The sequence below is a fragment of the Schistocerca cancellata genome, chromosome 5 (genome assembly GCF_023864275.1).
Source record: "Schistocerca cancellata isolate TAMUIC-IGC-003103 chromosome 5, iqSchCanc2.1, whole genome shotgun sequence".
Taxonomy (NCBI): domain Eukaryota; kingdom Metazoa; phylum Arthropoda; class Insecta; order Orthoptera; family Acrididae; genus Schistocerca; species Schistocerca cancellata.
The window spans coordinates 793,505,351-793,528,761 of NC_064630.1; positions in this window are offsets into that span (position 1 = coordinate 793,505,351).

The window sequence follows — 23,411 nt, forward strand, 5'->3', positions numbered from 1 at the left end:
CAGGGTAGACTAGGTTCTAGACGTCCACGCAGTGCAGATACACGCCAAGATGGTCGTATTACAAGGACAGCATGCCAGATCGTACAGCTACCCCAGAACAGATAAGAGGGCTTGTTAGCCGAGATGTGTCAACATGAACTGTTGCGAGCAGGCTATTACCAGTGGGATTACAGGTACGCACACCTCCAGCCTGTCCTCCACTCACGCCACAGCGTCTGCTGCCGTCAGAAGATCAGTTAAGCGAAGAAAGCAGATTTTTCCTGCACTCAAGTAACAATCGTTTGCGGGTACGATATAGACGTGGTGAGCAGTGGCTCGCAGAGTACATTCATCCAGGCCACACTGGTCCCGCCCCTGGCCTACGATTTGGAGTGTGATAAGTTACAACGCTCGTTCATCTTTGATGCTTCTGGAGGGGACCCTATCCAGCACTCGACACTTGCAGAATGTTGTTAGACCTGTTCTTTTTCCATTCTTGCAACAGGAAGATTTGTTGTCCCTACAGAAAAATTATGGTCGACACGCTGCCCGTGACACTCGACGTGCTCTGCAAGGCGTGCAGCAACTTCCCTGGCCAGCACGATCTCCAAACATGTCTCCAACCAAGCACGTGTGGAATATGATGGGGCGCAAAATGACTTGTGCGACCTGTCAAACAACAACTCTTTCAGAACTGTGTGCACAGATCGAGCCAACGTGGCACAGTGTATATGATGGCAGTGTCCGCGATCTGTACGATGGGCTGAATGCGAGACTCAGCTCCTGCATTGCCGCTCGCGGAGGCTACACCATGTACAAAACTGGGTGTTTCAGAATCGGTCGATATCTGAGGCCAGAGAACCGCTTGTGCTATTGATCCGCAAATGTAATCATTTCATATACTACATATGCGCTGTCGAAACAATAAATCTTCAGTGAATTGGAAACCTCTAAAAGGGCGCACTAAATTTTCTTTCAGATCGACCATACTGACCCCTTCAACAGTGTCATTACTTTTCTCTTGACGAGGCATCAACAGCTGTTATTCGTAATCAGTGATAAAACCCGCTACAGTTGTAAAAGTTATTTATTTGTAAAAAGGATAACGCAGTCCAGTTTCATAGCATGTATCCCATCTTCAGGTGCATGTTAAAATATGAATCCACAATGGATGCATAAATGAGGTTAAAATATGTTAAAATAGTGCATCTCTGGTTTCTATGCAGAAGTGCTTTCGAAAGACTTTCCCCCTTTTCAAGCCGATCCATGTGTGGCGCGCTCCTAATCCCTTGCAGACGTCCTCTTCTGAAAGAGTATTTCTGGCAGACTTAGGTTTGAAGAGTGTAATGTGCTGCGAATACATAGAAAGATAGATCGTTTACCATTTAGCTACAATATAGCAGGTCAGCAACTGGAAGCAGTTAATTCCATAAATTATCTGGGAGTACGCATCAGGAGTGATTTAAAATGGAATGATCATATAAAGTTGATCGTCGGTAAAGCAGGTGCCAGACTGAGATACATTGGAAGAATCCTAAGGAAATGCAATCCGGAAACAGAGGAAGTAGGTTACAGTACACTTGTTCGCCCACAGCTTGAATATTGCTCACCAATGAGGGATCCGTACCAGGTGGGATTGATAGAGAAGATAGAATAGATCCCACGGAGAGCAGCGCGCTTCCGTACAGGATAGTTTAGTAATCGCAAAAGCGTTACGGAGGTGATACATAAATTCCAGTGGAAGAGTCTGCAGGAGAGACGCTCAGTAGCTCGGTACGGGCTTTTGTTGAAGTTTCGAGAACATACCTTCACCGAGGAGTCAAGCAGTATATTGCTCCCTCCTATGTATATCTCGCGAAGAGACTATGGGGATAAAATCAGAGACATTAGAGCCCACACAAAGGCATACCGACAATCCTTCTTTCCACGAACAATACCAGACTGGAATAGAAGGGAGAACCGGTAGAGGTACTCAAAGTATTCTGCGCCACACACCGTCAGGTGGCTGGCGGAGTATGGATGTAGATGTAGATGTAGAAGAGGACATCCTGTTGCATGCCAGGTGCTAGGAACGCACTATTTAACCCATTTCAGCGTCAGTTATTCATCTTTTGTGGAGTTAAGTGTTAATAGGCACACATGTCCCGAAACTATACTATGCTTTCCCTTTCAGAAATGAATAGTTTTTACAACTGTAGCAGATTTTATCGTTGATGAGTCTCAGTACGGTTTAGATTGTTAAACTTTGTAAGAAAAATACCTATAGTTCATGCTCTGCAGTCCTAGTTACAGAACAAAACATTTTTGGTCAAAAAAGACGTTGCACATATTGGCCACGACTAAAAAGATTAGGACACTGTAGTGAATGCAAGATTAACAAGAAAAAATGTATTAGTCGTATAAGTTTCATGTTAAAAAGTGCGAATTATGGAATTTTTACTGAACTCTCAGTAAAATCAGGAAGCATCCATTACGTGCGTAGGCTGAAATTACCTGTGGTCCAGTGGAGCTTGTCTTAGCGTGTGTTTATTGCACATTTGGAAATGGAACCAACGCCACTGGCTCCTGTTTAATTCCGAGAGTGGCAGAATTCAGTAATTAGTACTCCACAAATTGCGTAGAACCTGGAACGGAAAGGTAATGAGGGTGTTAGCAGTATCAAAGTATTGTGTTACGTCGTGCATCGCTGAAAATGAAATGTTTGCATCAAGGCCCGTAACGAAATTAGTGAAGTTGCTGGGCGTATCAAGTTCCTTCGCTCTCCGCTTCGCCGTGCCTCCGAAACCACTAAGCCAACCGCTGATTAAACGGGATGGCGCAGCTCCTGTTTGTCATTCAGTTCTGTCAGCGGAAATTTATTCAATGAGTCAATTAGCGAACTGTGAGTGGTCCGTCAGAACTGGGGCCAGTTAAATTTAGTTTAGAGGGCGCAATCCCCTCTCCGCGAATTTCGGCGAGTTTCATGACGAAATCACATCAAAGTAAGCCAAGAGATCAAAACACTGTGTTTGAAGGACGTTTTCAAATATCGTTCACTGAAAATTAGTGTGTCCAAATGAGTGGTGCACACTCATGACTAATTAGACAGCTAATTATCTGTCGCTACCCGCTCCGACTTCTTGTTTCCCAGCATGAGATACTTTCATAGAATTCAGTTGCTGGTGCGTGTAAAATCCGTCTTTCCACTTTACTCAACATTTCATAGGGTACACAAGGGCTGCTGCCCAAACAGCTGTCTTACATAGTAGTCAAATGTTTGCAGTCATCTCATCCCAGCGCCGTTGCTATACTAGACGCGCTACTAAAATTATATGTTCTATCTAAATATATTTGAGAACAGTGAAAAATTCTTTCTTATTCTCGCTTTCTGTAAAACAAAGAAAATATGAATTATCGTAACTCCTGAGTTCGTATAAACGCTTTGCAACCACGATTATAAAGGTATGAAATAGAGATAAGTGCAGGCAAAGCACAAAAATTTGTCGGCTTACTGACTTACAAAAAACGTTCAAAGATACATACAGGCATACGTACTGATTTGTCAGGCATTTGTATGCCACCGTTTCTCTAGCAGTAGGAGTGTAAATTGTCTCCTCGGAAATGTTGGAGGCAATTACAAGGAAAATCTCTTTTGTTGTGATCCTGACGACGATATTTATGATGCCATTAAACAATACTCTGTACGACGCAGAGGAGTAATTTGTGTGAACACTGCCTTCACAGCAGCTGAGACACAGCTAGAAATCAGCTGCAAAATTGCTTAGCTCCAACTGTGGAAAACCGAACCAGCCAATTAGTTAATTGTTCTTGAGATGATTGATAGGGCATTATAATACGCACGCTGCTCCAACCATGCGCGTGTATATCGCCACATTCTAAGACTAGGGATGTGTACATCTACTTTCGAATACAGAGAAACAAAGGGAAAGTTTCTGTTGGAAAATTCAGCAAAGGTGTAAAACAGAAGTAAAGCTGTGAGGACGGGGCGTAAGTCGTGCTTGGGTAGCTCAGTTGGTAGAGCAGTTGCCCGCGAAAGGCATAGGTCCCGAGTTCGAGTCTCGGTCCAGCACACAGTTTTAATCTGCCAGGAAGTTTCAAGGTGTAAATAGTTTTATAGGAATTTCAGCGGAAGACAGCGGCCTAGCAGACGACGGCTCATAGCAGCTGAAGGTAAATACCGTGTGCAGAGGCGTAAACTCGTTGGTTCACCAGCTTGCGTCCACTGTAAACTCGAGCGATCTTCGGTAATGTTTTGCTCAATTTGTCACATAACTAACCATCTACCGGCGACCTGATTCTCATCCTAAGAATAGTACCGGAATCGGACGATTTTCGTAGTACTGACCAGCATCATAACATAAGTGTAGGAACAATTTTGTAAAGAAACTTCTAGCTACACTTTAATACTGTCGTGTTTAGGATAATTTAACCTTCTGAGAGTTAATTAATATTGTTGTGTTTAGGATTATTTCAGTTTTTGATTCTGACGAGATGAGTTTTCCTGACAACTGCTTTTTGTTGTCACATTGAAAACTGTGTAAAAACGTGTATTTATGTGCTAATGGTTCAAATGGCTCTGAGCACTATGGGACATAACATCTATGGTCATCAGTCCCCTAGAACCTAGAACTACTTAAACCTAACTAACCTGAGGACAGCACACAACACCCAGTCATCACGAGGCAAAGAAAATCCTTGACCTCGCCGGGAATCGAACCCGGGAACCCGTGCGCGGGAAGCGAGAACGCTACCGCACGACTATGTGCTAATATTGAGACATTAAACATACCATTTCAACTTACACAGTTGTCTTCAATCCTAGAATAAGTAAACCAAAAAGTATTGCACCTTATAACACCATCAACTGCCTGAACTGCAGGTAAACAGGCTTTCGCGTATTTCGAATTACAAATGAGTGGCCCAGATGCAAAAGCCGCTAAATTATTTTTTTGTCGATTTTGAGTTGAGCACACTGCCGTATTGATTTGTTCAGCGCCTACACCATGGAATAGGTTTCAGGGTGAAAAACCCGCTATATACGGTTGGAAATGATTGTAAATAATCGTGTTACATTGCAAAATCCGCTATCTGCACGTTGCGTTCAGGTGAAAAGCCCCCTAAAGATCCAGCGTTTGCAAATTCCGGCAAGTTCAACAGGTATGGGAGTCGTTGTCCACGTCCGGATGCAAAGCACGCCAACTGACATCAGACTTGCCAATCTACACATTCCAAGGTAAATTTCGCTTTATTAGGATTAGAAGAGATACTTTTCTTATTCAGAGCTAGGTTGGCTGCTCTGTAGTGAGTGCGTACGCAGCGGTAAAGCTATTGCTGGCGATGCATTGTCGAAATATACTCCGGTAAGCAGAGTTTAGCTGATCTGAAGGATGTGCGCTGGCTTACTTGCGTGAGTGTTTTGAAGAAAACGAGTTAAACTGTAGACGGTTTAAATGCAGAACATGTTAGAAATGAAGCGGGAGTAATTGAAATAGTTGGTATTCTGCAAGAAATCGAACCCGCAGTATTAATTGAAAATGACCAGAAGGAGACTGGGAAAGAAAGTGATATACTGATCAGCGGGAAAGAAATGTTACTAAAAGAAAAGCAATGTTATTCAATGAAAACTGTGTTGACTCTAATTGTTATGACATATGCGAAAGGTTTAGTGAAAGTGACTGGCAACTGACATTTCCAGATTCAAAAAGCCAAAACAATCGTTTCTGCGGAAAACAAAAGCAGGAAGATTTATCTCGTTCGTGGAGAGCCCTTCTACAATTTTGAAGCTGGAGATAAGAAGAGTGTCCTGATGAGGGGAAAAAATTTCAGCAAAGGGAACAACCCAACACCAACAGTTGTAGAACGTTCAGAATGATGAAGAAGCCGGAAGCGACGTTGAGTTGATGGACAGTGTTGAGGCCGGTGTCACTTAAAAGCAACTTTCATCCAATTTCATTTTCTAGAGCATTTTCTCGCTCTTGCAACTAATATACAAATTCACCCTCTCCCCTCCCCCCGATTTTATTATTTTCTAAGATTTAATCCGTGTTTTACTAATATGGAAGTCACTTTATTTGTACATCTTGTAATGTCGCAAGCATGATGGCGTATTTTTTTTTAAATTTATGTTGACCATTGGATTCAGGTCTCTTTTTGACGTTAAATAAGTCAGTTTTTCCTAGGACAATAATGCCACCTTCGTATTATTATGTGTCAGTTTTGTAGAATTTTCAGACTTCCTTTGAAATAAAACGTATTTTGTTTATATTCGCAATAATAAAATTCCATCCTTCTGTCATTCCTAACATAGCACTTAATAGCAGGTTTCGCAACCGAATGTTTGTTTTGTAATTGTATCGATACGCTTGCAAAACCTACTAATTGCATATATCGGATACAAGAACCACTAAGCTAATATTTCACTTGAGATTGTAACAAATATAACTTAACCGCAGATTTCAGCCATTAATATCGAGCAAGTAATTAGTTTTTTCTTATTTTTAAAGAATAAATGGTGCCTTAAACCTCAATGGTTTGAATGGAACTGATTTTTAGCCATTATCTCAGTTTCACTTATCATGCAGTTAGCGCCTTTTGCATCTGGGGTACTCAAATATTAGCTGAATCACAAATCATTTGACTATAGTTTACTGTCAAAAATGTAAACATTTCATGACCAGTTTGTCTTCAAGGATGAAATAAATCTATACATGATATTACTGAAATGAGGCGTTATACAAATGTTTAAAAACCTGAGACACAACGGTGTTTAAATTTAACTGAAATTTCACCAAATGTTTTCTTTGTTTGGGGTTGGAATTTGTCACACTTAACTAGCTTGTCTTCATTATTGTCGATTTAGTCCTGGACTGGGCCGTCCATGTAAATGTAGGTACTTATCAGACACATTATGTCATTCGACCTGTTGTACTTGGCGACTAGGGCGAATCGTGTCAGTCATTTCGTCGGATCATGTACATGGCCTTTGAAAAACGCTGGTGGATACCTAATGTGTTGCTTACTTACTGTTGTTTCGGAATCTAATGGTGTCCCGAATATGAGGACCTTTGGAACGATGTACTGCCTATATTCTGGTTCCTGTAGGCGTAAGTGGCTGATTGTACGTTGCCTTAATGGAGCTATGGTGATGGAAATGTTTTGATGCGTATCACGTGTTCACCAAACAATGTTTCGTCGTCAGGTCGGGTCACGTTCCATAGTTAGCTACATTATACAACGTAGTTGCATACACACCTCAGAAATAGTCTAAGATAACAGCGAACTAACTAATAATAAAATTACTGAAGATACTGACTTGCGTGAAGTCCATTGAACCGAGATTTATTTTCAAAGAATATTCTTAAGAATTTATTTTATTTACTAGCGATTCATCATGACGATTAACACATTTAATCACACTATGTAACCATGGAAGTAGTTGCCAGTGAGTAACTGATGAAATCATAACCAAATTCCTTTTAACAAATGGGCATTTTATTCACTTCAACAGTGCCTAAAAGCATTTGTTAAAAGAAACAGATTTAAAATTATAATCAGAAAGCACACTCTAAATATCAAAGTTACAATTTACTCAGAGGCAGAAAGAAACAAGTTTTGACTGTATGAGCTTTCGGGCAGAGAACCTTGCCGCTCCCTTTTGACACGGCCGTAGTTACGACCGCTCACAACAGCCTCTGAAAGACTACACTGGTGCAGATCTGCAACACACCAGATTACTTTAAACAAAGAGTTTTAACAATTTACACAGGCATACAAACTATGCACCCCCACTAGGAGGGATGGAAATAGTACAAAACACTAACAATTAAAATATTAACCTTGCCACCAAAGATGCAACTTGATTTTAACTTCTAAGAAAAGTCTTACGGTGAAAGGGTGGCAACTTTATATACTAAAGTGATCACTTAAATAAAAGCCCATGAAATGCAATCTTATATAAAATTCTACAAGGGTGGCCAAACAATACTTAAGATGCTCTACAGTACACATATATCGCCTCTCTAGACCATAGGCAATAATATCAAAGTCTCTAATATTTCAGGTATTAGGCCGTTACACTCCAAGCAATAAAATCGTTAGCACACCAAACCCGACAAACATGACAGAGGCAGCTACCAACGTGCGGAAGGTTGATAGGGAGATTACCGAACAACCCGAACTGCAGGTTGCTCTAGCCCGCCCCTACTCCACAAGGGAAAAACGGACCACACAATTTATAAACAACCACCTTCCCGCGGGTGGGAAAACGGAGAAGAATGATGGTACGATCCCAAAGCAAAACGGCTGGTGACCTCAACAAGGAAACAAGTAGAATTTAACAAGAGTAAATCAAACAAGATATCACCAATCACTTAACTTCTAATAAACTGCTATTTCTCGAGAAGATCTGACGAAGCTCCCCTCAAACCGCTCTCCCGAACCGTCCGCTGCCTGCCGCTTCAACGGACGCAGGAAGGCGCGCTGATCTCCCGTCTCACGGCGTCGCAGCTCGCACCGGTCAGACCGATGTCGTGGGTTGACTCCTGTTGCTCTCGTTTCGACCGCGAAGTCACTACCCCTCGCAATACGCCGCGGGCCGCTGGACTCCCGTGGCGACCTCACATGCGGCGACGCTCAAGACGGACAGGTCATCTGGTGCCTCAGTAGCCAGAGACGCCAACCGCTACGCCATATGTGTGCTCCACACATTACACTCTTACACGAAGAGTATCTGCTAGCGATATGCCATGAAGTACGTTGCACTTTGGGCCTATGGCTCGCTGATGCATGTATGCATGGCCAAGGTAAACAAATAGACGTCTTGTTTGAAGATAGGTTGCTTCATATTTACTCACTCTTCGTGGAATTTACTACGTACACTTGTTTGAATATCATCAACACGATATCATACCGCACGCAATGAGCTTGCCTCGTGCATATTATTTTATTCTGCTAGGAGTGTTATTTAACTTACAGAAAACAATTTACATTCATTGTACTTTGATAGCTCCGTTCACTTTCATCAATGCATGGGTGCCTGATTGATGATGGTGTGCTGTAATTTGGAAGACGTACCACACTAGACAAGATTGCTGCTGTCGTTCCATCTCAGTCTCTGGGTCCATGTGCCTCATTTTAAGTTTTTTACGCTACCCCGTCAAATCAGTAATAATCACAGTCGAAAGAATTGCTGACTGGGACCACAATGCAATTTGAAATAAGAGTCAGGCAAGAAGCCATAGATGCGAGAACTCTGAATTTTGCCAGTCTCATAATATTAATAAAAAACAAATGAGTTGATGTAATAAATAAATTCTCTCTTTGGAATGAGGGCTTGTGTCCCCCGGACAAGAGTGTAGAAAAAACAATGGCCTCATCTTCACATCCAAATCGTGAATTTCGGAATGCCACACCAGATCTAACATTTACTAAAGGTCACCATGAATGATAAACTGCCGATGTAGTCATGACATGTTGTGTTATGTCTATACTGTACAGGATCATACAAGAGTGAATATGAGTTTTTTCGTGTATAATTGGGTTCATCTGTGAGAGCTGAATTTGTATAGTCCGTTTGATACAAAACGAGAACACTCTTTCTCTATTGGATTTTTAATTACACGGGTAGAAGACGGTATAGTGAGCTAGAAAAGAAAAAGAGGACACAGTCTCCTTCTGTTTCGTAGTTGTGCTGTCACTGAAACACTAAGGGGAGGTGGGGAGGAGGAGTACTTACAGCACTCCCCCATAACCGAGAGCAAAGCTTTAAGAGGATGACTCTGGCTTGATTCGCTCTAATTCGTCTCATTTTAGCTCATTTGGCTCGGATTCCTCACGGGTCACTCGTGATGCCGATGGCGTAAATTCTGGGGATGTGATAGCAGCACAGTTAGAGGTCAGCCTTGGGTTCCCGAAAAGGTGGTAGTAGGTATTAGGCATCGTAAGCATTAATCTGGAGCAGTTTCCGAATCACCACACTCGTGCTCCGCTGGGATCTGCTCCAGAGATTCTTCATAGTGTAATATGATCGATGGTTACCAGTTGTTTTACCCTCGAAATACAGTCTTAGTTAGCATTAGACAAGGCCAAGTGCATTACTGTGGTGGCTAGTGGATGGTTTTTCAGTACGTAATTCAGCTACTCAGCATACGTACACTGAAGAACCAAATTACTGGTACACCTGCCTAATATCGTGTAGGGCCCACGCGAGGACCCAGAAGTGCAGCAACATGACGTGGCACGGAATCTCCTAATGTCTGTAGTGCTGGAAGGAACTGGATCCTGTAGGGCTGTCCAAAGATCCGTAAGACTACGAGGAGTGGATACATCTTCTGAGCAGAATGTCGCAAGGCATCTCAGATATGCTCAATAATGTTCATGTGTGGGGAGTTTGGTGGCCAGTGGAAGTGTTTAAACTCGTAAGAGTGTTCCTGGATCCACCCTGTAGCGATTCTGGACATGTAGTGTATCGCACTGTCCTGCTGGAATTGGCCAAGTCCAACGGAATGCACAATGGACATGAATGGATGCAGGTGACCAGACAGGATGCTTAGTACGTGTCACCTGTCAGAGTCGTGTCTTGAAGTGTCAGAGGTCCCATATCACTCCAACTGCACATACCCCACACCATTACAGAGCCTCCACCAGCTTGAACATTCCTCTATTGACATGCAGCGTCCATGGATTCAAGAGGCTGTCTCCATAGCCTTACACGTCCATCCACTCGATACAATTTGACACGATACTCGTCAGACCAGGCAACATGTTTCCATTCATCAACAGTCCAAAGTCGGTGCTGACGGGCCCAGGTGGGGTGTAACGCTTCGTGTCGTGCGGCCATCAGAGGTACAAGAGCTGGCGTTCGGCCTCCGAAAACCCCTATCGATGATGTTTCGTTGAACGGTTCTCACGCTGACAAATGCTGATGACCCAGCATTGAAATCTGCAGGGTTTCACTTCTGTCTTGAACGATTCTCTTCAGTCCCCTGATGATGTCGACGAACCCAGGCGAGGCGTAAAGCTTGATGTCGTGCAGTCATCAATGGTAAACGAGTGGGCCTTTGGTTCTGAAAGCCCATATTGATGATGTTTAGTTCAATGGCTCGTACGCTGATTGTTGTTGATGGCTCAACACTGAAATCTGTAGCAATTTGCGGAAGAGTTGTATTTCTGTCATGTTGAAGGATTCTCTTCGGTACAAGGCAGAGTACAAGGCAATGACAAGAAATAATAACCAAAATCCTACGCTACACAGTTGAAATGTGGCGTTACGCCAAACAAGATACATCTTTCTACTGAAGGCTATAGCGAGTGTCTGCTAGGCTACAGCCGGCGCAGGTATTGGCCGGAGCTGTACTTGCTTTAGGTACACACTGCCGGTCTGACTATGCTGGCATGCTTATATTCCGATTCTGCGGAGTGCTATACTTAGTTCCAATTAGTGGATGTCTGTCACATGGCTTTTCGCGAAGTATTGCCTTGTTTATACAGATATTCTGTTGATATTGACATCCACTGGCGAGCTCCAGATGGGAGTTCGGTAGCCTACCATGGTTGTCTGTTGTGCTGGCCCTCTAACTGATAAAGGGCCGCTACGACAAGGAAGGCTGGTATATACAGGGTGATAATAACTAAAGTTAAACCATAAAACCGCTGTAGAAATAACACCACTGGTCAGAATGACGTCATATTGCGACGAAATATTATCCCATAAGGGGAAAAACTTATGACAGAAGAAAAATAGTTACAAAATGTAGCAACAGGTGGCGCTGTAAGCATCATAATTTAATATTGGTGGTCTACAAATGACCGATGAATCACACAACAATTCCTAAGTTGTACATCTGGCGTTAAAGAAATTGTTCTAATCAGTGTGCATGGGTGTACAGGTGTGATACTGTTAGTTATGTAAGTCCATCCACAACAGCAAGGTCATATCGCAGCGAATGGGAAAAATCGATTTTTAATTGTCTTGATTCCAAAAACCACATAAAAAGCATCAATCACATCCGTTTTTAACTGTCCTGAGGCCAAAAACCGCATAAAGAACATCAATCAAAATCAAATCTGATTATTAATTTCTGTGTGGGTGGTGCAAAACATGTTCAATATGCTGTACACCGTTCTCTGCAACAAGTTGAAATCGAGAAACAGCATGTTCCACAACAGGCCGAAATGTTTCCGGGGTCACTTTCAGAACGTGTTGCGCAATGGGTGCCTTCAGTGTAGCTAAGTTTGCAATCGAAACACTGAACACTACGTATGTCAGATAGGCCCACAGCCAGATGTTACACGAAGTAAAATCAGATGATCTGGAAGGTCAGGCTGTAGGGAAATGGCGGCTAATACTTCTAGTATTTCCGAAATGGCGCTTCAGCAACAGCTTAACTGGATTTTCAGTGCGCGGAGTGGCGCCATCTTGCATAAAAATGATCCCATCCACATGTCCACGATTTTAGAGAGCTAATGTGGTTGCGCAAAAGACACTCATAGCGCTTACCAGTGACGGTACAGGTAAAGGACCACTTCAGGATGAAGTGGCTCTAGTTCAAATGGTTCTGGGCACTGTGGGACTTAACATCTGAGGTCGTCAGCCCCACAGAACTTAGAATTGCTTAAACCTAACCAAGCTAAGGACGACACACACATCCATGCCCGAGGCAGGATTCGAAACTGCGACCGTAGCGGTCGCGCGGTTCCAGACTGAAGCGCCTAGAACCGCTCGGCCAGGCATGAAGTGGTAGTGGTTGATTTGCGTGAGGATTTTCCGTTGCCAATATTCGACAGTTCTGTGTATTGAGAAATGGAAGTGGCCTCGCCTATCCACAAACTCTTCCCCGGCCAACCATTGTCCACTTCCATGCGAACAAGAAATTCTAAAGCAAAGGTCTCTCTTGCTGGCAGGTCAACAGGAAGCAGCTAGTACACATGGGTAATTTTGAATGGAAAACAAAAAATGATGTTTCCTAGGATTTCACGTAGCGTGCTCACGGATATGTCCAATGTTCGGGCAATTCTCCGTGCAGTGCACGTTTGCACACCACCACTCGGTTCCTCCTGCACTGCTGTGGCCACTGCTTCCACTGACATCGAATCAATTCGTTTCCTCCCTTTACCAGGTTGCACACCAAAAGAACCCGTCTTTTCGAATTTCCGCATCTTTTTCTCCAGACCCATTGCAGTCATCGGATCAACGCCCTATTCCAAACCCTTAAGTGTCCGGAACTTCTGCATAGCGACGTGTGCAGTCACCATTCTTGTAATACAGCTTCACAAGCAGAGCGCGATTCTGCATTGAGACAGTCATCGCGAACGTCGCAGACGCGAAAGGAGGAAATGCTGTGTACCCGGTGTGTTTATATGAACTTCAATAGGTCGTTCTCGTAAGAGGTGTTATCACTGACGTATTCTGACACATGCAGCGCCATCTATTGATCAATTTTAACACTATATTTTCTTCTTCTGCCGTACCTTTTGCCCCTTCTGCGATAACATTCCGTTGCAATTCGACGTCATTCTGACCAGTGGTTTTATTTCTACAGGGTTTTGAAAGTTTAACTTTAATTATAATCGCCCTATAGATTAGTGTATGTGTGGTTTGTGTACATCTGTCCGTAGGCTATATCTATTGACAACCATCCCATGTGTGACTGTGCATGGCATTGTGATTCTTGTTTTATACTGCTTACGAGAGCGAAGTGTCCTGATTCACTGTGCACAGGAAAGTAAGCACACACTCAGATCTAGCTAATAGTGCACATTTAAAGTAGACTCGGTTGGAAACTACGTGACTCTTAGAAATAGGTTCCTTTATTATCCCCCTTCGTGCGTAAAAATTATGGATATTGATCCTAGCAGACTGATTCAGCCTTACTTCATTTGGGTGCCACTTCTTACTAAGGTTTCGCCAATAGCTCAGGTAATTTATGTGCGAAACTAGTATCAAACTTCTTAGAATATTTCCTTCGTGGCTAACTGTTTCTTAGTTCGAGCTGTCCGTGGACTGCCCGTTGTCACTGCAATATCACAGTGGAAATGTCCCTTTCAAGTAGAGGGAACTAATTGTTAACTCATAGAGCGTTCAAGGAGAGATAATTCAATATGTGTTTCGCGAAATCTTGAAAGAGTAGAGTATAGGAAAATATTATAAAGTTTGCTGTACAAGTGCGATTCAATACGTATACATCAAGATTTGATTTAGTCTTTTAATGCGTTTTGACATAACAATCTATACATTCTAGCAGGCTTTTTTCGCTAGATGTAATCAGTTTTGTGGTAATTAGCTTTCCATTTGTTTGCAAAGATTAACTGTTCAGTTTATTTGATAAGAAAATATTAAAGAACACCAAGGTCAAATAAACGCTGACAGTATGTTTGATGTCGTGTTTGTCTCCGTCGTAGAGTGCCGCAAGGGATGTAGCAAAATTATTCTCCACTTAGCTAATTTATAGAATATCATCTTGTGTTAATACTGTCATGATTCTTCCCTGTACATTAAACTCTGCATGTCTGCCCTCACCCTACAACAACAGTTGAAGTTACTTTAAGTTCGGCGGACTGCGTGTACTTAACAGAACTTTTCTTTCACTTACTGAGCTAGGTAACACTGAGCATGTTAATTAATGAATTTTACCTGCTATTGAGACATATATAGTGCGCAGTTATAGCTGATATACACTCCTGGAAATTGAAATAAGAACACCGTGAATTCATTGTCCCAGGAAGGGGAAACTTTATTGACACATTCCTGGGGTCAGATACATCACATGATCACACTGTCAGAACCACAGGCACATAGACACAGGCAACAGAGCATGCACAATGTCGGCACTAGTACAGTGTATATCCACCTTTCGCAGCAATGCAGGCTGCTATTCTCCCATGGAGACGATCGTAGAGATGCTGGATGTAGTCCTGTGGAACGGCTTGCCATGCCATTTCCACCTGGCGCCTCAGTTGGACCAGCGTTCGTGCTGGACGTGCAGACCGCGTGAGACGACGCTTCATCCAGTCCCAAACATGCTCAATGGGGGACAGATCCGGAGATCTTGCTGGCCAGGGTAGTTGACTTACACCTTCTAGAGCACGTTGGGTGGCACGGGATACATGCGGACGTGCATTGTCCTGTTGGAACGGCAAGTTCCCTTGCCGGTCTAGGAATGGTAGAACGACGGGTTCGATGACGGTTTGGATGTACCGTGCACTATTCAGTGTCCCCTCGACGATCACCAGTGGTGTACGGCCAGTGTAGGAGATCGCTCCCCACACCATGATACCGGGTGTTGGCCCTGTGTGCCTCGGTCGTATGCAGTCCTGATTGTGGCGCTCACCTGCACGGCGCCAAACACGCATACGACCATCATTGGCACCAAGGCAGAAGCGACTCTCATCGCTGAAGACGACACGTCTCCATTCGTCCCTCCATTCACGCCTGTCGCGACACCACTGGAGGCGGGCTGCACGATGTTGAGGCGTGAGCGGAAGACGGCCTAACGGTGTGCGGGACCGTAGCCCAGCTTCATGGAGACGGTTGCGAATGGTCCTCGCCGATACCCCAGGAGCAACAGTGTCCCTAATTTTCTGGGAAGTGGCGGTGCGGTCCCCTACGGCACTGCGTAGGATCCTACGGTCTTGGCGTGCATCCGCGCGTCGCTGCGGTCCGGTCTCAGGTCGACGGGCATGTGCACCTTCCGCCGACCACTAGCGACAACATCGATGTATTGTGGAGACCTCACGCCCCACGTGTTGAGCAATTCGGCGGTACGTCCACCCGGCCTCCCGCATGCCGACTATACGCCCTCGCTCAAAGTCCGTCAACTGCACATACGGTTCACGTCCACGCTGTCGCGGCATGCTACCAGTGTTAAAGACTGCGATGGAGCTCCGTATGCCACGGAAAACTGGCTGACACTGACGGCGGCGGTGTACAAATGCTGCGCAGCTAGCGCCATTCGACGGCCAACACCGCGGTTCCTGGTGTGTCCGCTGTGCCGTGCGTGTGATCATTGCTTGTACAGCCCTCTCGCAGTGTCCGGAGCAAGTATGGTGGGTCTGACACACCAGTGTCAATGTGTTCTTTTTTCCATTTCCAGGAGTGTATTATTTGTTGGTTGCATTATCTACGACAACGTTATATCATTTACAAGTATTTGTATGTTCCACAATACGAATCTGTTGACTTGTTGCGTGAACGAGTGCATACCGTTCGAGTTGTTATGGGAGAGCTTTCTTAAGTGCACTCTGGAAAACGACACAGTGTCGTTTCACATCACAATTTCACTACGCATTTGTTTGTGATCCGCGCTAATTTATTTTGAAAGCGTTTCTAAATTATTTCACGCTTATTTTCGAGATTAATTATTTCGTTCATTTTACACATTTGGGCGTTGACGTCACTGACAGTCATTTAATCTCGTCTGCAATCAGTCCGACTGTCGTTGCACAAAGTTATAGTCTTTTTCGGTGGGATGAACATAGCACTGCATCGACGCACTGGTAAAATACTTACCCTTGTAGTGACAGAGGCACTGAAGCTGTAATTCAGTGTAGGAGGAGAACTTAATGTCCTCAGGTAGCAAACTTAAGGAACAGAATGATGTGGCAAGAAACGCGAAGTTAGACTTTCTCGGGTTATCACCCGATTCTAGGCGTCGTTCTGCGACAAATTTTCAACAAGTTTCCTGCTTGTCATCTTCATTCTGTGTAATGAATATTCGTGATATGTAGAAGCTTCTGGGAGATGTGGTGACAGAACTATATGGGGAATAGTAGTCGCAGGAGGAGATGCTTTACCATGCTACGCGGGACATACCTGGTGGCTCCATGATAACGTTAAAAACTTTAGGGATGATGGAGAAGGCTAAATGAATATTTTGGCCTAACAGAAACTGGTATGGAAACGATCGAATGGAAAGTAATGGGTGTAAATGGTTCTGATACCTCTGACAGTGGTCCTCTTAAGCTACAAGAAGTTAGCTTCCTAAAACTAGAAATAATTGTCTTGTAAACAGTGGTTCTAAACTGCATACGTGAAGAGCTAAGAGTACTTGTTCAGTTGAAGATATATTTTTCACTGTAGTAGGAAAGAGAATAAGTACTCAGAGCTCTTCACTGCTTACTAAAAAATTTCTTCTTCTTCTCCTTCCTCCAAAAATATGGAAAGCAAAGAACTTGCAATAGAAGAAGTTTGTTGTTAGAGGCTTCACAACGATTTTAGCTTATAACTTCGTACATTTATCCCTCTCCATAATCCTTGAAAGTCTGTCAAACCGTCACCGAATCACCCTCTATACTAAATCATTGAAATGTACCAAAATTAAATGGATGTATTGACTATATGAGGGTACCATGATTTTAATATTCTATATCTATATTCTTCATATCTACATATTCATATCTCAACTCAGTCACTCTAGTGACGAACGCATTTCTCCCAACGAGAGACCAGGTAGTTTGCGTTACTGTAGAATGTTCAACTTTGTCACCGGGCCCAAAACCTCACCTCTGCTTTCAGCGCCTTATTACTACCACAGTGAAGTCAAAATGGTTCAAATGGCTCCGAGCACTATGGGACTTAACATCTGTGGTCATCAGTCCCCTAGAACTTAGAACTACTTATAGCTAACTAACCTAAGGACATCACACACATCCATGCGTGAGGCAGGATTCGAACCTGCGACCGTAGCGGTCACGCGGTTCGAGACTGAAGCGCCTAGAACCGCACGGCCACACCGGCCGGCCCACAGTGAAGTCTTCGAAAGTGTTCTTTAAAGTCTGGAAAGAGATGAACATATGTAGATATGAAGAGTAAAGATGTAGAATGTTAATAACGTCGGTTTTTAAGGTAATCTTTAAGAGTTTCCACATTGAACATTTGAAGGCACTATTTTTCAGCGCACCGTCGTAATAGGTGCAACCGAATGGGGCCGTTAGAGGACAATGAGGCAAGTTATTAATCGTAGTAACACATGTCTGGAAACCATTCAAAACATCGTAACTGAGGTGTAAATTACAAAGTGACGAACTGTTCTTCTTTGATTTCGTCATCATTCAGGATACCTAAGTGCTTGTAAATAGCGTTTCGAAAATAAGAAAATCCGTCCTGGATCGTCGAGATATTTGAAAGCTCTGGTGCATTCCAGCCCTGTTGATAGTATCGACGTACTGCACGAAAACAATGTGAATGGCTGTCAGTACGTTCGGAATACGCCTGGGTTGTATGAAAGTCTGCAGGCATCGCTAATGAGAACTACTGGAACATGCCGTCAAATGAACGGTGTCTGTATGGAGTATTTCTTGTAGGAAGATTTTCCTCCTCAAGCACATATCTGGAATTTGGATCGTCGGTGACTGTTATACGATTTTTTTTAAATTTGAAGTACTCCAATCTCTGTCTTCCTGTAGGGTTTTTACGATCTACATCTCCCTGTAGTTGGATATTGAGTGATGTCTCAACAGATGTCACATCATCCGATTCCTTCTTGTTGGCAGTGTTTCCCATACACTCCTTTCCTCGCCCATTCTGCTGAGAACCTTTTCTACATTTTTCTGTAGCACCACGTCTCAAATGATTCGATTATCTCCTATTCCGGTTTTCTCTCAGTCCATGTTTCAGTACCATAAAATGAACTTCAGATCTTTATTTGATACTAGTAGACTTCACTTGCCCAGGAATGCCCTTTCTACCAGTTCTAGTCTGCTTTTTAAGTCCTCCTTGCTCCGTCCATTATGGGTTATTTTGATGTTCTACTTCGTCATGCCCAATACTGATATTATGTTACTTTCGTCATTCTTCGATTTCTTCTCTATCCATATTCTTCACTAATTACTCTATGGATTCCAGTCAATACATCCTACAATTCTTCTTCTTTTTCACTAAAGATAACAATGTCATGAGCGAAACTTATCCTTAAAATCCTTTTAGCTTGAATTTTAATCCCACTCTCGAATCGTTATTTTATTTTCCTCATTTCTTCTTCGAAATACAGATTAAACAGTATGGACGAATGACTACATCCCTATAGTACACAATTTTGAAGCCGAGAACTTGGTCCTTAGGCTTGAAGTCTTATTGTTATTGTTCTCTCTTGGTTCTTGTACATATTGGAAACGAAGTCCTTCGCGACGGCACAGTTGTACATAACATTCTCGCACTTCTTGCCGTTCCAATGCAGGAGAAAACCTCAAGCTTTTGACGATTACCTACATCGTCTTTATCAGGAGGAACTGCTGCTGTAGTAGCCCACAGACGGCTTCCGATTGGTTGGTAATTACTTAGTACTGCCATAAATGATGTCAACGTCTGCGCTGGTGGTATCACCGCATCTGCCGTAGGGTAAACATTCCAAATAATATCTCTGGCTCTTCTCTCCATCGAGAACTCGCTTCCCTGAACCACTAAGATTTTATCCACTCTCACTGTTGAAGATTTTCTCACACGTCCTACTGCCTCTTTAATTACAGAATCCCACTACGTAAGAGTCTAGGACAAAACATTTATTCGGTCAAACGGTATTTTATGTTTGCCTGTGTGGCTGTGCTCAACAGCTACAGATTTCTCCCAGGTCGTGATTTTTAATATTCCGTTGAAGTTCTGTCTGATGGTATATCGTCAGTCTCATAAACTCTACACACCAACGTTAAAAGTCGTTTTTTGCCGCTTTTCCAAATGACTTTAAAAGTCCTGATGGAATTTTATCCATCCCTTCTGCTTATTCGGACTTAAATCGTCTAAAGCTCTTTTAACTTCTGTCTCTAATAATGGATCCCGTGGCTCAGCCCTGTCGACTCCTGCTCCTTCTATCGGGTCGTCAGACATGTTCTCCCTCTCATGTAGACTTTCAGTGTTCTCTTTCCACCTATCTGCTCTCTTCTCTACATTTAATAGTGGTATTCCCGTTGGACTCTTCATGTTAGCACGCTTGCTTTTAATTTCACCGACGTGTGTTTTCTGACAGTCATTTCCTTCTCGATTACTTCACATTTTTTCGTGTAGTCATTTCGCCTTACTTTCCCTGCACTTCCAGTTTATTTGATTTGTAAGTTCCTTGTCTTTCTGTGTTCCTCAATTCCCGTGAACGTCTTTGTACTTCTTTCTTTCACCTAATAGCTGAAATGTTTCTTCAGTTACTCATGGTTTAGTCGCAGCTACTTTCCTTGTACTTTTGTTTTGCATTTCAGCTTCTGTGATTGCCCTTTTTAGGTACGTCCATTCCTCTTCAACTGAAGTGCATACTGAACAGTTTCTACAGTCTTAGAGAACTTCAAGTGCATCTTTTCAATCCTTAGTATTTTCGTATCCCTCTTCTATGCACATTGGTACTTCCGAAAGAATCTCTCAAACTTCATCCTACTCTTCATCATTGTGTCCTGAGTCTATATTTGCTCCTGAGAACATCTTACAAGTCAGTATCGGATTACGGATTCTCTGCATGAACATGATGCAGTGTAACTGGAGTCATGCCGTATCTCTCTGCCTTTTCCTGATATGCCACCTCTTCTTCTGATTTTTGAGTAGAGTATTCGGTATTACTTGCTAGAATTTATTGGAGAACCCAATTAGTCTCTCTACTCTCTCATTCCTACTATCAAGCCCATATTCCCCTAAGACCGCGGTCCAACCCCCCATTAATATTACATTTTCATCCTCCTTTACGTACTCAATTACCATTTCATTATATTCATATACTTTCTGTCACTTCATTTCCTACTTGCTACGTTGGCAAATGAATACTTAACCTGTTGTTCTCGGAGTTGGCTTGCTGTCGATTTGTAATATGTCTTATCGGGGAATCCATTGGCTTCCTTGCCTATGTTTATTAGGATTGTTTCCTTGTTTCATTGTCATCTTCTCTCCCCTTTCCTTGTGCCTGTAATAACATCGGGTATATATCTCCGCTCGTAGTGTCAGGTACATTCATCAGATGACTCAGCTGCGACAGTTGCACTACTACTGTACATCGGCTGGGAGAACCTTTAGGGTTAGTGATCGGAAATCAAGGGCTGGCACGTCAGTGAGAATCAAAATATGTCAGGCCTAGATACGTGCTCAGAGAGCCCGATGGTGAGAGCTCGTCAAAAGCAGAAAATCTGTGTTTTAGGTCCTATCTGGAAGGAGCTCTTCAACTCCCGGCATTCCCGTAATATACCTCTTTCTCTTGCGATTCTTGAATACAGCTTTCACTTCTACGAAGTGCTTCTGAGAGCGTAGACGTTTTAAAGTCAACATTCAAGGTCCGCAGGCATGTTGTGAAGAAATGTAGATTGATTGCCATTTAAAATTTCGAAATTGGAAAAACAACGCGTTTGCTCGCTGGTAATCTACGCGGTAGCCACTTCAAAGAAATGATGATAAACAAACGAAGGGGTGAATGCTTGTGGCTGTAAAATAACCTTGACAGCCACCAAATCTACAACCGTCGTACCTTCCCTTCCACTTACTTTACCCTCCTATGGTCTTAGTTTGCAGAAAAGTCACAACCCAAGCATACCCGAGTAAAACACGTTGGTTCTCGAAAATAAATTGGATTTTATTAATACATTTCAGGTTCGTTAAAAGCAAAGGTCGTTAATACTTGTTTCTTCCCTAAATTTTATTGTAATCACTTTCCAGTTTCAGAACTATTTTCGGAACTATGGTTAATTTCGATCGCGAAAATGACACTGGTGCTCATATAATCATCGCGTCACGTAACGCTCTGTATGTTAATGAATTGCGGCCTATTTCGCAGTACCGTTATAGACTGAATCTCGTTTGCGTGTAGCGTGCTGTATAAATGAATAAATCAGACTAACAGATTTGGGATGTTATTGAATAAAGTCAGGAGAAATCTCTGTTAGGAATCCCACGGAAGCAGAGTGCCCAGCTAACGATATCTGTGTACCGATTGAGACAGCCAGAAAGAATTTGTACACCTGTTTTTCTCCAGTGGTACCGATGGACTTACTTCTGTGCTACGGCACCTTGTACGTCAATGTACGTTTATTGACAGTCCTCCACTTGTTTAATTCGTTCTACGAGCCACCATGAATGTAGCCAGACAGAGTGACAAGTACACGGTATTGTGCATTGAATACATGTCTTTTAGTACATCTACATCCATACTCGGCAAGCCACCTCACGGTGTGTGGCGGAGGGTACCTTCAGTACCTCTATCGGTTCTCCCTTCTATTCCAGTCTCGTATTGTTCGTGGAAAGAAGGATTGTCGGTATGCCTCTGTGTGGCCTCTAATCTCTCTGATTTTATCCTCATGGTCTCTTCGCGAGATATACGTAGGAGGGAGCAATGTACTGCTTGAATCTTCGGTGAAGGTATGTTCTCGAAACTTTGACAAAAGCCCGTACCGAGCTACTGAGCGTATCTCCTGCAGAGTCTTCCACTGGAGTTTATCTATCATCTCCGTAACGCTTTCGCGATTACTAAATGATCCTGTAACGAAGCGCGCTGCTCTCCGTTGGATCTTCTCTATGTCTTGTATCAACCCTATCTGGTACGGATCCCACACTGCTGAGCAGAATTCAAGCAGTGGGCGAACAAGCGTACTGTAACCTACTTCCTTTGTTTTCGGATTGCATTTCCTTAGGATTCTTCCAATGAATCTCAGTCTGGCATCTGCTTTACCGACGATCGACATTATATGATCATTCCATTTTAAATCACTCCTAATGCGTACTCCCAGATAATTTATGGTTTTAACTGCTTCCAGTTGCTGACCTGCTATTTTGTAGCTAAATGATAAAGGATCTATCTTTCTGTGTATTCGCAGTACATTACACTTGTCTACAATGAGATTCAATTGCCATCCCTGCACCATGCGTCAATTCGCTGCAGATCCTCCTGCATTTCAGTACAATTTTCCATTGTTACAACCTCTCGATACACCACAGCATCATCTGCAAAAAGCCTCAGTGAACTTCCGATGTCATCCACCAGGTCATTTATGTATATTGTGAATAGCAACGGTCCTATGACACTCCCCTGCGGCACACCTGAAATCCCTCTTACTTCAGAAGACTTCTCTCCATTGAGAATAACATGCTGCGTCCTGTTATCTAGGAACTCCTCAATCCAATCACACAATTGATCTGATAGTCCGTATGCTCTTACTTTGTTCATTAAACGACTGTGGGGAACTGTATCGAACGCCTTGCGGAAGTCAAGAAAGACGGCATCTACCTGGGAACCCGTGTCTATGGCCCTCTGAGTCTCGTGGACGAATAGCGCGAGCTGGGTTTCACATGACCTTCTTTTTCGAAACCCATTGCTGATTCCTACAGAGTAGATTTCTAGTCTCCAGAAAAGTCATTATACTCTAACACAATACGTGTTCCAAAATTCTACAACTGATCGACGTTAGAGATATAGGTCTATAGTTCTGCACATCATCTGTTCGACGTCCCTTCTTGAAAACGGGGATGACCTGTGCCCTTTTCCAAT